The sequence below is a fragment of the Tupaia chinensis genome, unplaced genomic scaffold (assembly GCF_000334495.1).
Source record: "Tupaia chinensis unplaced genomic scaffold, TupChi_1.0 Scaffold000113_1, whole genome shotgun sequence".
Lineage (NCBI taxonomy): Eukaryota > Metazoa > Chordata > Mammalia > Scandentia > Tupaiidae > Tupaia > Tupaia belangeri.
In genome coordinates, this window is record NW_006159577.1 from 1,932,263 (window position 1) to 1,945,174 (window position 12,912).

General features: G+C 46.7%; 1 protein-coding gene across 3 annotated transcripts in view; it reads left to right on the forward strand.

Annotated features, from left to right (window-relative positions):
• The window catches only part of CTBP2 (C-terminal binding protein 2), a 204,786-nt gene that overhangs the window by 17,195 nt on the left and 174,679 nt on the right, over positions 1-12,912 (forward strand). Inside the window, exon 1 of one of the 3 annotated variants that reach the window (XM_006143910.3) lies at positions 2,060-2,078. The exons of the other annotated variants lie outside the window; for them this stretch is intronic. The gene's annotated coding sequence lies outside the window, so the exon portion shown is untranslated. Of the gene's footprint in view, positions 1-2,059; positions 2,079-12,912 lie in introns of those variants that run through there. 3 annotated transcript variants of the gene reach the window in all.

Here is a 12,912-nt window from a genome sequence, read left to right on the forward strand (position 1 = left end):
GCTGCTGTGCCTAGAGAGGGACACTTTTCTTAGCCCATGTACTAGCCCTGCACAAAACCCAAAACCCATCCTGATAAAATTGTGAACTTTCTTCAACCCTCTTTTACTATCTTGATTCCTTTCTTTTCTTTCTTTCTTTTTATTGTCTTTCATTTAGGGTGTGTGTGCTCATCAGAGAAGGAGAGAGGGAAAGTGAGAAATCATCCCTCCCAGGGAGGGTGGCCAACCACAGTCCCTTCTCCATTCTCCTCTTGGGACTTTGGACACACACACACACACATAGCGCACCCGGGGTGATTTTTAAGCGGTTGGGTCTTGTGCTTGAACTGTGCATTCAGACATGTGAGATCCAGTGCCTTAACCTCCACGCCACCTGCTGGCCCTTTTGGTTTTTAAACTCTTGAAATTGTAGTTGAATTCTGATTCCAGTGACATAGGTGGTATGTGAAGACCCAGATGGGAAATAGAGATTTTTAGGTAAAAACTAAACAGGAGCTTGAAACCTTGTAATAAACATCTCATTTCCTGGTAGTGATAGAGTGCCAGAAGACTTGAGCAGGGAAAACTCCGGTGACCTGTCTCCTAACAGTGGTTGTTCCCTCCCTTTGCCTGTCCAGGAGCCCATTGGAAGTCACTCCTGGCACTTACGAGGCCTTGGATGGTGCCATTGGAGAAACATCTGTTACCATTTTGGGAAAATGAGTTTTACATCCCTGCCCCTAGATGTCCCTAGCAAAGCTATTTTGGAGGGATTAATGGTCAGTGTTTGGATGCTGTCTTGTAACTGTGGAGTTTTAAGTCCATCAGCCCTTGACACGCAGTAGGTGTATACATAGTAGGTGCACACTGAGGATTTAAAGCGTGTTGCCTTCCCTACAGGGTTTTTTTCTTTCTTTTTTGAGAGGTTTTTGCTATAGAGTATGTATGCTCGCTAGAAAGACAAAAACAGAGAGAAAACGAGAAATCACTCCCCGGGGGGGGGGGATTGAAATCACCACCCGGGGGATGGCTGTGCCACAACTCCTTCTCCTCCATTCTTCTCTCGGGATCTTGGGCATGCATGCACACGTGCCCAGTGTGAACTTGTCACCAGATCCGGGACTCGAACTGTGGTCGACTACATGGGAGTCCAGCAACATAGCCATTATGCCAAGGGGTTTTTCTGAGGAGCAAATCAGAACTAAGAGAGACTTGCAAGCTGCCAAGGGCATTCTTCCTGCAAGAATAGCCCTATGCGGTTCGTCGTCTTTCTTGCTGATTTCCTTTGTGGTACCTTGTCCCACATGGACATGCCAGAGAGGTGGACTTTTCCTCACCTTGGGGCTAATGAGCCACTGCAGGGACTCCAAAACAGTGAGCCTGATGCTGTCCTGGACCTGCAGGGACCTGGCCTGTAGGGGCAGACCACCCAACCAGAAGACAGTGGCAAATGAATAAACTAGGTGAACCAGGCAGTGGGAGGGGCGTGGGGCCCAGGGGGTTCCCACTCAAACACAGGAGGTCAGGGAAGGCCTCTTGAAGGAGGCAGGCTGTGAGCTGCAAAGGTGAGGGGGCCAGCCTCACCTGCCTTCCTTGTTTGCCCTTTCTTAGAGGTGGCCCCTGCCCAGGACGTCCATCCTCCACCTGGATCCCTCTGGCCTTTTGGTTCTCTTCCCTGCCTAGATCTGAGAATCATCTGGGGAACTTTGAGAAGAAACCTAAGCCCAGCCTCATCCCCAAAGGTTCTACTCAGTGGTCCAGGTGGCACCTGCCTATGGTAGTTGCAAAAGCCCCTCAAAGCTTCCAGGTGATTCTAATAATGGACAACCAGGTAGGGAGACTCTGCCCAGCCAGTAACACTCAGCTGAGGCCACTTGTGTCCACCCTCCACCCCATCCCCGCCCCCGTGTAGTAGAAGTCATGGTCCCAGAAAGTCAGATAAGCTCTAACTTCCCTGCCCCACCAGCTGGAAGCGGGGCTGAGAGGGCTGGTGAGCCTCGGAGGTGGGACCAGACCAGCGGTCAGCACTGGATAACCCAGGGCTGTGTGCTGAAGGGTGTCACAGGTAGTGACACCGACGTGGCCTGACTTCTCGTCAGGTAAGGGTCATCTCAGAGCTGTATCATTTCATCAAGAGACTTAAAGTGGGGCTAGCTTTGTGGGATGACATGCCATGGGGTTGGGGATGGAAGGCTAGCTTTTGGAGTTCCATCTCCTCAGGGCTCTTGCCCATAAATAAGGGAAAGCGGCATCCTTGCCCTGTGAGAAGGAAAGGTGGGAGTAGGGGGATTTTCCTGCCTCTGTCATGTGCCACTGAAAGGAGAAAGCAACTGTTGTCTAGGCAACAAAGCCAAAGGGCTTGACTCAGGCTCACGGACCTCAGGGGACTCCATGTGTGGGTGGGGGTGAGCCCCAGAAATCACGATTTGGGAGGACTAGGGTGGGAAGGTGCCTCTATATGCATTTTATAGGAAAAGATTCCCCCTTTCTTCAGTGTCGCCAAGGAGTCCAGATTTCAAATTGCTCAGAGCCCCTGGGTGGGCTTTGGCCTAGAAAGACTAGGGTGGGGATTGGGGGAATGTGTTGTGTGACTCAGGAGAAGAGGTGCGGGGTGGGTGCTGAAGGGAATAAAGGAAACCTGTAGTGGTGTTCAGGATTGTCTTGCTTCGGTCGTTGAGCTTTTGTGGAAGGCAGTGGGCGGAAAAGGGAGCCTGGGTGTGTTGGAGACTTGGTCTCCCCCAGGGGTACTTCTAGGTAGGAGAAAGTGAGCAGATGGTAACACTGATACTTGGCCCAAGAAAAGGCTCCCCTCTAGTTGGGCAAAGTGGTTTGGGGCACTCCAGGGGCAATCACGTATGATGCTGTTTAGCCGCTGCTTATTGATGAGAAAAGGTTTGAAATTCTGAAAATAAATAAGATTCTGGTGATCGTCTGTGAACTTGGCGTTTAATGTAGTCAGGGTTTCATATACCAGGGGACAGGGTGAGCTGACCATCAGCATGGGCTATATCCAATTTGATTTCCAGTTTGGGGAGGAGAATGGAGGAAGGCTTGGAGGCTCAGACTGGGGCAAGCCCCTGCCCCTCTTGTCTGATCTGTTGGTTCATTCCCTTCCTGAGTACCTGTGGAGGTGGCAGTCAGGTGCAGGGTGATGTGCTTTTGCTCATTGTCTGGGCGTTTTGGGCCACTGTGGTGAGGTGCCAAGAGAGTTGCTGGATAGATTTTTTAGCCTTCGTGGTCTTTGGTTGGTCTTGTGTGGTGTGATGCCCTTCCCTTTTGGAGGAGTCTCTAGCAGTTGAAGGGACCAGTCAGATTATGGTCCCTGCCTCAGGTTTTCTGGATTAGCCCTGGGCTCAGAACCAGAACTGTGTTATGACTGTCCCTCTTCCTCACTGCAGGCAGTGGCAGGAAGTAAGGGGTCCTGAATTTCCCGCTGGGTGGTCCATACCGAAGTTGCCCCCTGCTGTGCTGAGCAGGGCACAGGTGGGCTCCTGCTGTTGCACTTTAGTTGGCCTAGCTAGGTCTGACTTTGCTTCTACTGCTGTCTGCTGTGGGCTCTGGCCTTGAGGCTCTCTCAGCTGTATCTCCCCACCTGTAAGTGGGGAATGATAACAGTTATTTGATGGGGAGTGGCTGTTGGTAATAGGTTTGTTAAGAGTTCAGCCCATTAAAATCTGGTCATTTGGGCTGTCTTAATTTTTTTATTGGTTCTTAGAGATTTTTGCTATAGGTTGCATACACTTGCTGGAGAGACAGAAAGTGAGAAGTCACCCCACCCCCCACCCCTGGGGGGATAGCCATAACGCAGTCTCTTGTCCATTTTCCTCTCAGGATTTTGGGCACACATGCACACGCATCTGGCGTGATTTTCAAGACGTGGGGTCCAGGACTTGAACCAAAGTCAGCCATGTGGGAGTCCAGAGCCTTAACCACAATGCCACTTGCCGGCCCTAGGGCTGTTTTTGTTTTTGCATCCTTAGTACACCATGGGGAGAATAGCCAGAGCTCCAGGACATGACCTTGAGTGCTTGCTTTTGTGTTTGGAGTCCTGCCATGTCTAGAACTTGAACCATAGTCAGCCATGTGGGAGTCCAGCACCTTAACCACCCTGCCACCTGGCATCTACACATGTACTTTTAACAATCTGATCTGTAATTTTTCTTTCTTGTTTAATATCATACCTGTGAAGTCTGACCTTCCTTCATGTGCATTTCTTCTTGGAACCAAACTTTATCACCAGTCTTAGAGCTGCGACCAGGAAGTGTCTGCCAGACACTCAGAATTCAGTTTCTTCTGTGTCGAGTCCCATGCAACAGGCTCAGTAGAAATGAGGTGCTTCTCTGTCCCCAAGGAGTGCACATGTGGAGGAGAATTGGTAGGCTTCTGTTTCAGGGATGTTATTAGGCTTTGGGATTCTTTCTACAAACAACTCTGAATTTGCTTATGTTGGCTTATTTTAAGTCAAAAAATGTTATTTCACAAGACTAGTTCAGGCTTTTTATAGTGATTTATAGTTTACAGTCATGTTCAAATGTGTGCTAATTACAACTTCCAAGCAACAAGACTCTGTTTTCAGATGGAGAAAACAAAGGACTCAGGTTAACTAACTACTCGGACATCCCTTGGAAGAGGTGGCCCTGCCTCCATTCCTCCTGGTTGCAGAGTACCACCTTGGGTGGAAATGAGTTTCTGCGTCCCTCATTTTTGAATGTCCTGACTGATCATTGCACACTTAGACTTAATTAAAAAAAAAATTTTTTTTTTTTTGGAGAGGTTTTTGCTATAAGGGCGCATGTGCTCACCAGAAAGACACAGACAGAGAGACAGAAAGCGAGAAATTGCCTCCCTGAGGGATGGCCATGCCATCCCTTCTCCTTCATTCTCCTCTCAAGGATCTTGGGCATGCATGCACACGTGCCCGGCGTGAGTTTAAGCCACCGGATCTGGGACTTGAACCACAGTCAACTACATGGGAGCCCAGCAACATAGCCATTATGCCAACTACTGGTCCCTATTCTCTTAAATTCTTTGCTGAGATGTTAACTTGGATACCACTTTCAGAGTGAGGATGGGATTGAGACACTAATTAAAGGGTGAGGTACCAGTGAATAGAACTCAGGGGGAGCCTGGACCCCTTTCAGCCAGCATCTCACCATCCCCTGATACTTCCCAGCCATTTGCACTTGATGCCAACTGAAGGCCATACCAAGATGGATGCCCTGGGCAAGAGTTTGCCCTCCCAGAAGTTTGTGATTCATCTTTTGAGGGTGCTGACCCTCCTGGTGTACATACATTTATCCACACACCAGACACCTGGTATTGGAATGTACCTGGCAGTTTGAGCAGTAGTTGGGGGTCTGGAGCTCCCCTTGCTGCTAGTAGATCCACATTCACAGAGCTTTAGATGGCAAGCAAGTCCAGGGCCAAGTTCAGGTACATGAGCCATTAGCTGACTCTTTGAACTGAGTCATTTTGATTTTTCTCTTGTGATATCTGTCACTTGGCAAAAAGAATTCCATTTTCTGGGGTTGTCATTCTTAGTATCATTTTGCACCATACCATTACAATTTTTAGTGTTTGCTTGTTTTGTGTTTATTGAAACTAAATTCATTAGGTTGATGTGAAAATAGCGCACAACTGTTTACCAGATCGGGATTCTTATTTTTGATATTTTAGTACATCATCTGTTCTCTCTTGAATGTCGTGGAATTTGTTGGTAAAGTGTTACGCAGATGAAAACCCAAATTTTAGTGGATTTTTTTTTTATTCAAGTGAGTTTGTAAAAATATATAACTAAGGTGCTTGATTTGCTGTTTGAATCAGGTTCTGTGTGGAGGTGAGAATGTTGGAGCTTGGCTTGGTCTTTGAGTGCTAGGGGACAGCCATGGGGGTATCTCGATCCAGCAGCAGGTGGAGTCAAAGGCTGGTTGTAAAGTCCCTCTCCCACTCTACGCCTCACCAGTTGTGTGGCTGCTGGCAAATCTCCCAATCCTTGGGAGCCTTGGGCCCGAATCTGTCCAACCGGCCATGTGGGATCCAGCCACTCCAACCACCATGCCCCCTAGCTGGCCCATCATTCATTTTCAACATTTTAGTATCTCTGAAATCAAGTCAAGTCATAACTATGTATGCCATAGTTTAATTGACAGTATCTTTTTCCTTCTTTGTTAGTGATTTACAAAATAATGCTGGTCTAAGATTTGATAGTGTTTTAGACTTGATGGACCTGAGAGAATTTTGCAAGCTTTAAGGTTTTAGGCATTTTTCAATGAAGAGATGGTTAGTTGCTCATCTTTTTTTTTGGTGGGGGGGTAGAGGTTTTTGCTATAGGGCTCATGCGCTCACCAGAAAGAGAGACAGAAAGCAAAAAATCACCTCCTGGGGTGGATGGCCACACTGCAATCCCTTCTCCTCTACTTTCCTCTTGGGATCTTGAGCACGCATGCACGCACATACACCTAAGCCACTGGGTCCGGGACTCAAGCCATGGTCTACTACATGGGAGTCCAGCAACATAGCCATTATGCCATCTGCTGGTCCCATAGTTGCTTAGCTTTTTAATTGGTCAGTGAAAATCCGGTAGAGACCAGACTTGACGTTAATGCCACAGCTACACGGGAGCAGGATAATTTAACAGATATGTATCTAGAGTTTTTGGCATCTCCTTTCAGGATTTGATTCAGTGGTCAGATAATCCAGGATTCTTGTGCTCAGAGACCCCAAGTGCTATAATTGCTTCCAAAATAAGCGTGCCCTGAGACTGAGACGAAAGGCGAGAATGGTAAATGCACTCATGTCCATTCGCTCCCTGAGTCCTTGGTGGTGGGTGGTGGGGGAGCTTACACCTACCACATGACATTCACCTCAATCCTTTGGGTTCAGTTAGGGGGCCCCAAAAGTCTGATTATCACACACTGGAGAAGTTTAGAAGCAAGTCTTATAAAACTGTAATGTGTACCTGGCATGGAGTGGCAGCGTGACAATGTTCCTTCTGATCTTCTGCTTCCCGTGGGTGCAGCTGCCACATTCAGAGTCCAGCACAGTGTTCAGAGAGTCTGCATGTATGCCCCTGGGCTGCTGCTTCTTGATGGGGACAGCAAGTTAAGCTTCTCCCTACCCAGTCTCCTTCCTTCCTTGCCATCCCTATGGCATCTCCAGCTTTGGTCAGACCTGCATCTCTGACCCCCTTAGGAGCCTCTTTCACAGCTGATTTTGTCTTGACTTTGGTTTTTGGAGGACCCAAGCTAATATATGTTGTATTTAAAATGTAGCGGGTCACGGGGACAGTGCCCAGCAACTTCCTCGTTGGGACACAAAGCCATTTCTTCTCCTGGGTTACAGCTGGCCTTCATCTAACATAAGGAGGCTGTCCTTGATGATTTTCAGGCCCTGTCCAGGTCAAACAGAGCTAGGATTCTGTCAAGGGAAATAGTTTTGCTACACTGGTCTTACAGCACAGCGAATCTCTAAATGTACTTTTCTCAAAGCTTTCCCGCCATCTGGGTGAAGCATCAGTAATGAAAATGGAGTGGATGCCGCATTGACCTTTCTGAGTGTCTGTGCACTATATTTTAACTGGGAAGTTGCATGTATTTTCTATACTTAATACTTTAAAAGCCTCTTGGGTAATAAGAGGCATGTAAGTGCAGCCTGCACGTGACCTACCCTGCATGTACAACTTCAGGTTGAGGAGCCCGTTTTCATAGGACACAACGTTTAGTGGCAGCCATGTAAATTTCCTTGGCATTTGGCACAGCATACTGCCAAGAAGACCTGTGGTAATCATTTTGCTCTTTGGGAGCTGTTTGGGGCTGAAGGCTGCACTGCCCCTGAAGAGTCTAGGGGAGTCAGGCTCAGAACTGTGGGAGTTCTTATTTTGCCTCAAAGTATGAAAGAACCTGCATGTTGCAGACGTCACTGTTCTGGGGTATTCTTTCCATGGACTCATGTATAGAGTTCTCCTTTTTGTATCAGCTTGTATTAACACTACCAATCCTTTTTTTTAAAATTTTTATTTTTTATTTATTTAATTTGACCAGAGCGAGACAGAGAGAGAAAGTGAGAAAGTAAGCCACCAAGTCCAGGACTCGAACCAGGGTTGCCCATGTGGGAGTGTCCACCACCTTAACCACCACATTATTTTGCCTCAAAGTATGAAAGAACCTGCATGTTGCAGACGTCACTGTTCTGGGGTATTCTTTCCATGGACTCATGTATAGAGTTCTCCTTTTTGTATCAGCTTGTATTAACACTACCAATCCTTTTTTTTAAAATTTTTATTTTTTATTTATTTAATTTGACCAGAGCGAGACAGAGAGAGAAAGTGAGAAAGTAAGCCACCAAGTCCAGGACTCGAACCAGGGTTGCCCATGTGGGAGTGTCCACCACCTTAACCACCACACCACCTGCTGGTCCCCTAACACCACCGATCTTAAACTTGTCCTGGCTTCAGTTCAGAGATCTATTCACGGACGATGGGTTGCCGTGCATGCTGTTGGCAGGCTTTGATTTGGACTGTTTGTGGTCTCTGCTCCTCCAGGTACTTAGACCGCACAGGTGTTTCTGAGGGCCTCATTTCAGGGATGGGCCTTGAAGTGAGTACAAGGTTCCCCACCCGAGGTTTCGGAATAGCTTTTAGAAGGTAGCCTTGGCATTGTTTTCCATCTGTCGTGAAAATCTGAAAAGTAGACTTAATCCGTAAGGAACACAGCACAGCCACCCCTACCCCCGTTTCCACAGTTACCATTGAGCTCTCTCCATCTCCCTACCCATCGTGCCATCTTTTACTTGACATTTCTTGGCTGCATGTCAGACCTCAGCTTTACCCCCGAGACCTTCAGCATGTGTCTCATATCATCTTTGTGTTTATTTTTGTTTTGTTTTCCTTTGAGGTAATACTTAGGGAAAGTGGTCAGGGCAGTGGCAGTGGTGATTGGCTGCCAAGGGCACAATGACATACGTGATCTTAAGTGTGTCCATTGGTTAGTCTGACAAGTGTACCCTAGCATCAACCAGGATTGGAACCTGCCAGCGCTCCACAGGCTCCATGGCTCCCTCCAGGCAATCCCCACTCCCACTGGCCTGATCACCTCGGGCAACCCCTGTTGTGTTTTGCCTTTTCCAACATGACTACTTTGGCCTGTTGTAGAATTATATTTGATACTCGGGACCAGCAGTTGGCATAATAGCTATGTTGCTGGACTCTCATGTAGTCAACCCTAGTTTGAGTCCCAAACCTGGTGGCTTTAAACTAATGCCAGGTGCATGTGCATGTGCGTGTGCGTAGTCAACCCTACAAGATCCCGAGAGGAGAATGGAGGAGAAGGGATTGCAGTATGGTCATTACCCCTAGGAAGTGATTTCTCACTTTCTGTCTCTCTGTCTCTCTCTTTCTGGCGAGCGCATGCGCCCTATAGCAAAAACCTCTAAAAAAATTATATTTGATACTATAGAGTATACATGTATATATAGCATGTGTGTGAATAAATATATAACTATAAATACATATGTGATGTGTGTATATTGTGTTTTTATATACCTTTTTGGATAAAGCTTTTTTCATTCCACATAATGTTGTTTCTTTTTTTTTTCCTTTTTTTTTTTTTGGAAATTAGGCTTTTGCTACTGGGCACATGCACTCGCCTGCTATAGGGCATGTGTGCTCTCCAGAGAGACAGAAAGTGAGAAATCACTTCCTAGGGGTAATGACCATACTGCAATCCCTTCTCCAGTCTCCTTTCAGGATTTTGGGCATGCATGCACATGTGCCTGGTGTGAGTGTTAAGCTGCCGAGTCTGGGCCTTGAATCACGGTTGACTAAGTAGGAGTCCAGCAACATAACCTTTATGCCATTTGCTGGTCCCTGTTGAGTTTCTTGAAAATGTCGGGCCTAGTTCAGCCACTTGTTCCTTTTTACTCTTGAGCAGGGTTCCGTTGAGTGCCTCTGCTGTGTTCCTTTGCCTGTTCACCTCTGCTGGGCACGTCAGCTGTTTGCAGTGTGACTCTTCTGTGGCTGGCCATGTGGGAGTGTCCAGCACCTCAACCACCAGCTGGTCCCCAAGCGTGACTTTTCTGAGTAGAACTCTTATGAGCTATTCTCAAACATGTCTTTTGTGGACATGCTTCACTGTTTCTAGGTAAAGTCCTAGAAATGTTACTATTGGGCCATAAACTGAGGTGTATGGTTAGCCTTGAAACAAACAAAAAAAAGAATTATTTTTCTAACTTTATTCATTTGTTTATTTTAATTTAAATTTGATCAGAGAGGGAGAAAGAGAGAGAGAAAGCAGGAGAGAGATAAATAAAGTGAGAAAGTAAGCTTCCAGATCTGGGACTTGAACCGTGGTCAGCCATGTGGGAGTCTAGCGCTCTTAACCACCATGCTACCTGTCAGCCCCTGGTTAGCCTTTTTAAAGCAATTTTAACATTTTATGCTTCAAGCAATTGTGTGTGAAAGTTTTTTGTTTTGTTTTGTTTGTTGTTGAGATATTTTTGCTATAGGGTGCATGTGCTCACCGGAGAGACCGAGAGATAGAAAGCAAGAAATCACCACCCAGGGGAAATGACTACACCACAGTCCATTCTCCTCACAGGATTTTGGGCACACATGCACACACGCCCGGCATGAGTTTTAAGCCACCGGGTCCAGGACTTGAACCCTGGTCAGCTATGTGGGAGTCCAGTGACATAACCATTATACCATCTGCTGGTCCCTAGAGCTAGTTTTTTCAAACCACTTCATAGAATGTTAGCTTTGCGATTGGGTATTACAATGGAGTAGGAGAGTGAGTAGGTGAGGGACTCTTCTTTCCACTGGCCCCTTCACTGACAGGATGGGTGCAACGGTCTGCACTGTTCACTCTGCTAGGGGAGGCTGTGGAGTTCACCTGCTCCAGGAAACATAGCTAGCTACACCCTCTCTTATTAGCAGCCCCACCCCTCCTTTCAGGCCATACCTCTCCCATGAAACACAATGCTTTGCAGTGAAGCGTCACACAAATAAGTCAGGAATGAGAGTCATGGCTTCTGCTTCCTGGTGTGTTCCTGTTTTTTTTTTTTTTTGTTGTTGTTGTTTTTTGTTTTTCCCCTTTTTCTTGGCATGTGTGCTCATCAGAGAGATAGAAAGGGAGAATTCCCCCCCCCCGGGGGGATGGCCACACCGCAATCCCTTCTCCTTTCTCCTCTCGGGATCTTGGGCACGCACGCACATGAGCCTGGTGTGAGTTTAAGTCACCAGATCTGGGGCTCGAACCATGGTAGACTTCATGGGAGCCCAGTGACATAACCGTTACTCTAACTGCTGGTCCCCAATTCCTGGTTCTTTTTTAACATTTGCCTACTGTTTTGCATTCATGACTGACAAGTTGATTTTAGGAGTCCAAATTATTACTGTGTGGGGACGTTGGTTCAGTAGGTGTTCCACAACTGCCTCCAGCGCAGTGACACTGAGCTGAGCCATCTAAGAACCCAGTGCCTAGTGTACTGGCTTCACTGGCTTTGGGAAGCGGGTGCCAGTTCTCCTGGATCTGTCTGGGGCCATTACTTTCACAGGCATGCTGTACAGGGCTACTACAATGTGCTCTTGAGTTGATTCTATTTTGCTTATTTATATCCTGCCTCTTTCAAAAAAAGTACTCAAGGATTCCAAAGATAGGGTGCTGTAAGAGGGGCTGAAATTGGGGAAGGGCCAGAATTGATTTAAAATTGCAGGTGTGTGGGGCCAGTAGGTGACGTAGTAGTTAAGGCAACTGTATTCCCATGTGGCTAACCTTGGTTTGAGTCCCAGACCTGGCAGCTTGCTTTCTTATTTTCCCTCTCTCTGGTCAAATAAAGACAAAGAAAAAAAGATGAATAAAATTGAATAAAAAATAATTCTTCTAAAAAAAAATGTAGTTATAGGGGCTGGCAGGTGGCATGGTGGTTAGGCGCTGGACTCCTACATAGCAGACTATGGTTCAAGTCCCGGGCCTGGTGGCTTGCTTTCTCACTTTCTCTTTCTCTCTGTCCCTCTCTAGCCAAGTTAAAATAAATGAATAAATAAACTAAATAAATTGAAAAGTTAAATAATTCTTTTTAAAAATGCAGTTACATAACTAAGAGTTTTGGGATACTTGATATGAACAGGAAAGTCTGAAGTTGGGCAGCTGTCCAGGTTTAGGGAAGAACAGTGTGTATCCTTGAGTTGGTCACGAAAAGAAATGCCTCGCTAGGGCTAGCAGGTGGCGTGGTGGGAGACACCAGACTCTCAACATGGCTGACCACAGTTCGAGTCCCAGACCTGGCAGCTTACTTTCTCACTTCCTCCTCTCTCCCTGTCTCTGCCTCCCTCTGGTGAGTGCATGTGCTCTGTAGCGAATTAAAAAATGATAGTAATGATAAATACAATTAAATTAATAATTCAGAAAAAAAGGGGAAAGAAATGCCTTGGTATAGGAGCCATGTGCAGGGAATAGAGGCCACCATAAAACTCTTTGCCACCAACTGGTCTGGTAACAGGTCCCAGGCCTCTGGGAAAGGTCAGAAGCACAGTGTGGAGGGACAGTTAAGGGCTGTTCTGTGAAGGACCCTTCTAAGGAAGGATATCATTTGCTTTGGGATAGAATTTTAAAGCTCTTATAAAATCCTTTATTTCAGTTGGACTTATTTTTATTATTTTGGTTTTTGCTATAGGGTGTGTGCATTCACTGGGGAGAGACAGGGGGAAAGTTAGACCATCTTAGGGAGAATGACCGTGCCACGACCCCTTCTCCTCCACCTTCTTCTCAGGATTTTGGGTGCACGTATGCACCCAGTGTGTTTGTCAAGTCACCAAGTCTAGGACTCAAACTCATGCAGTGGTTCATGTGGGATCAATCCAGCTGCCTTAACCACCATGCTCCCTGGCTAGCTCTGAGCTGGGCTTTTTTTTTTTTTTTTTTTTTTTCCCGTTTTTTT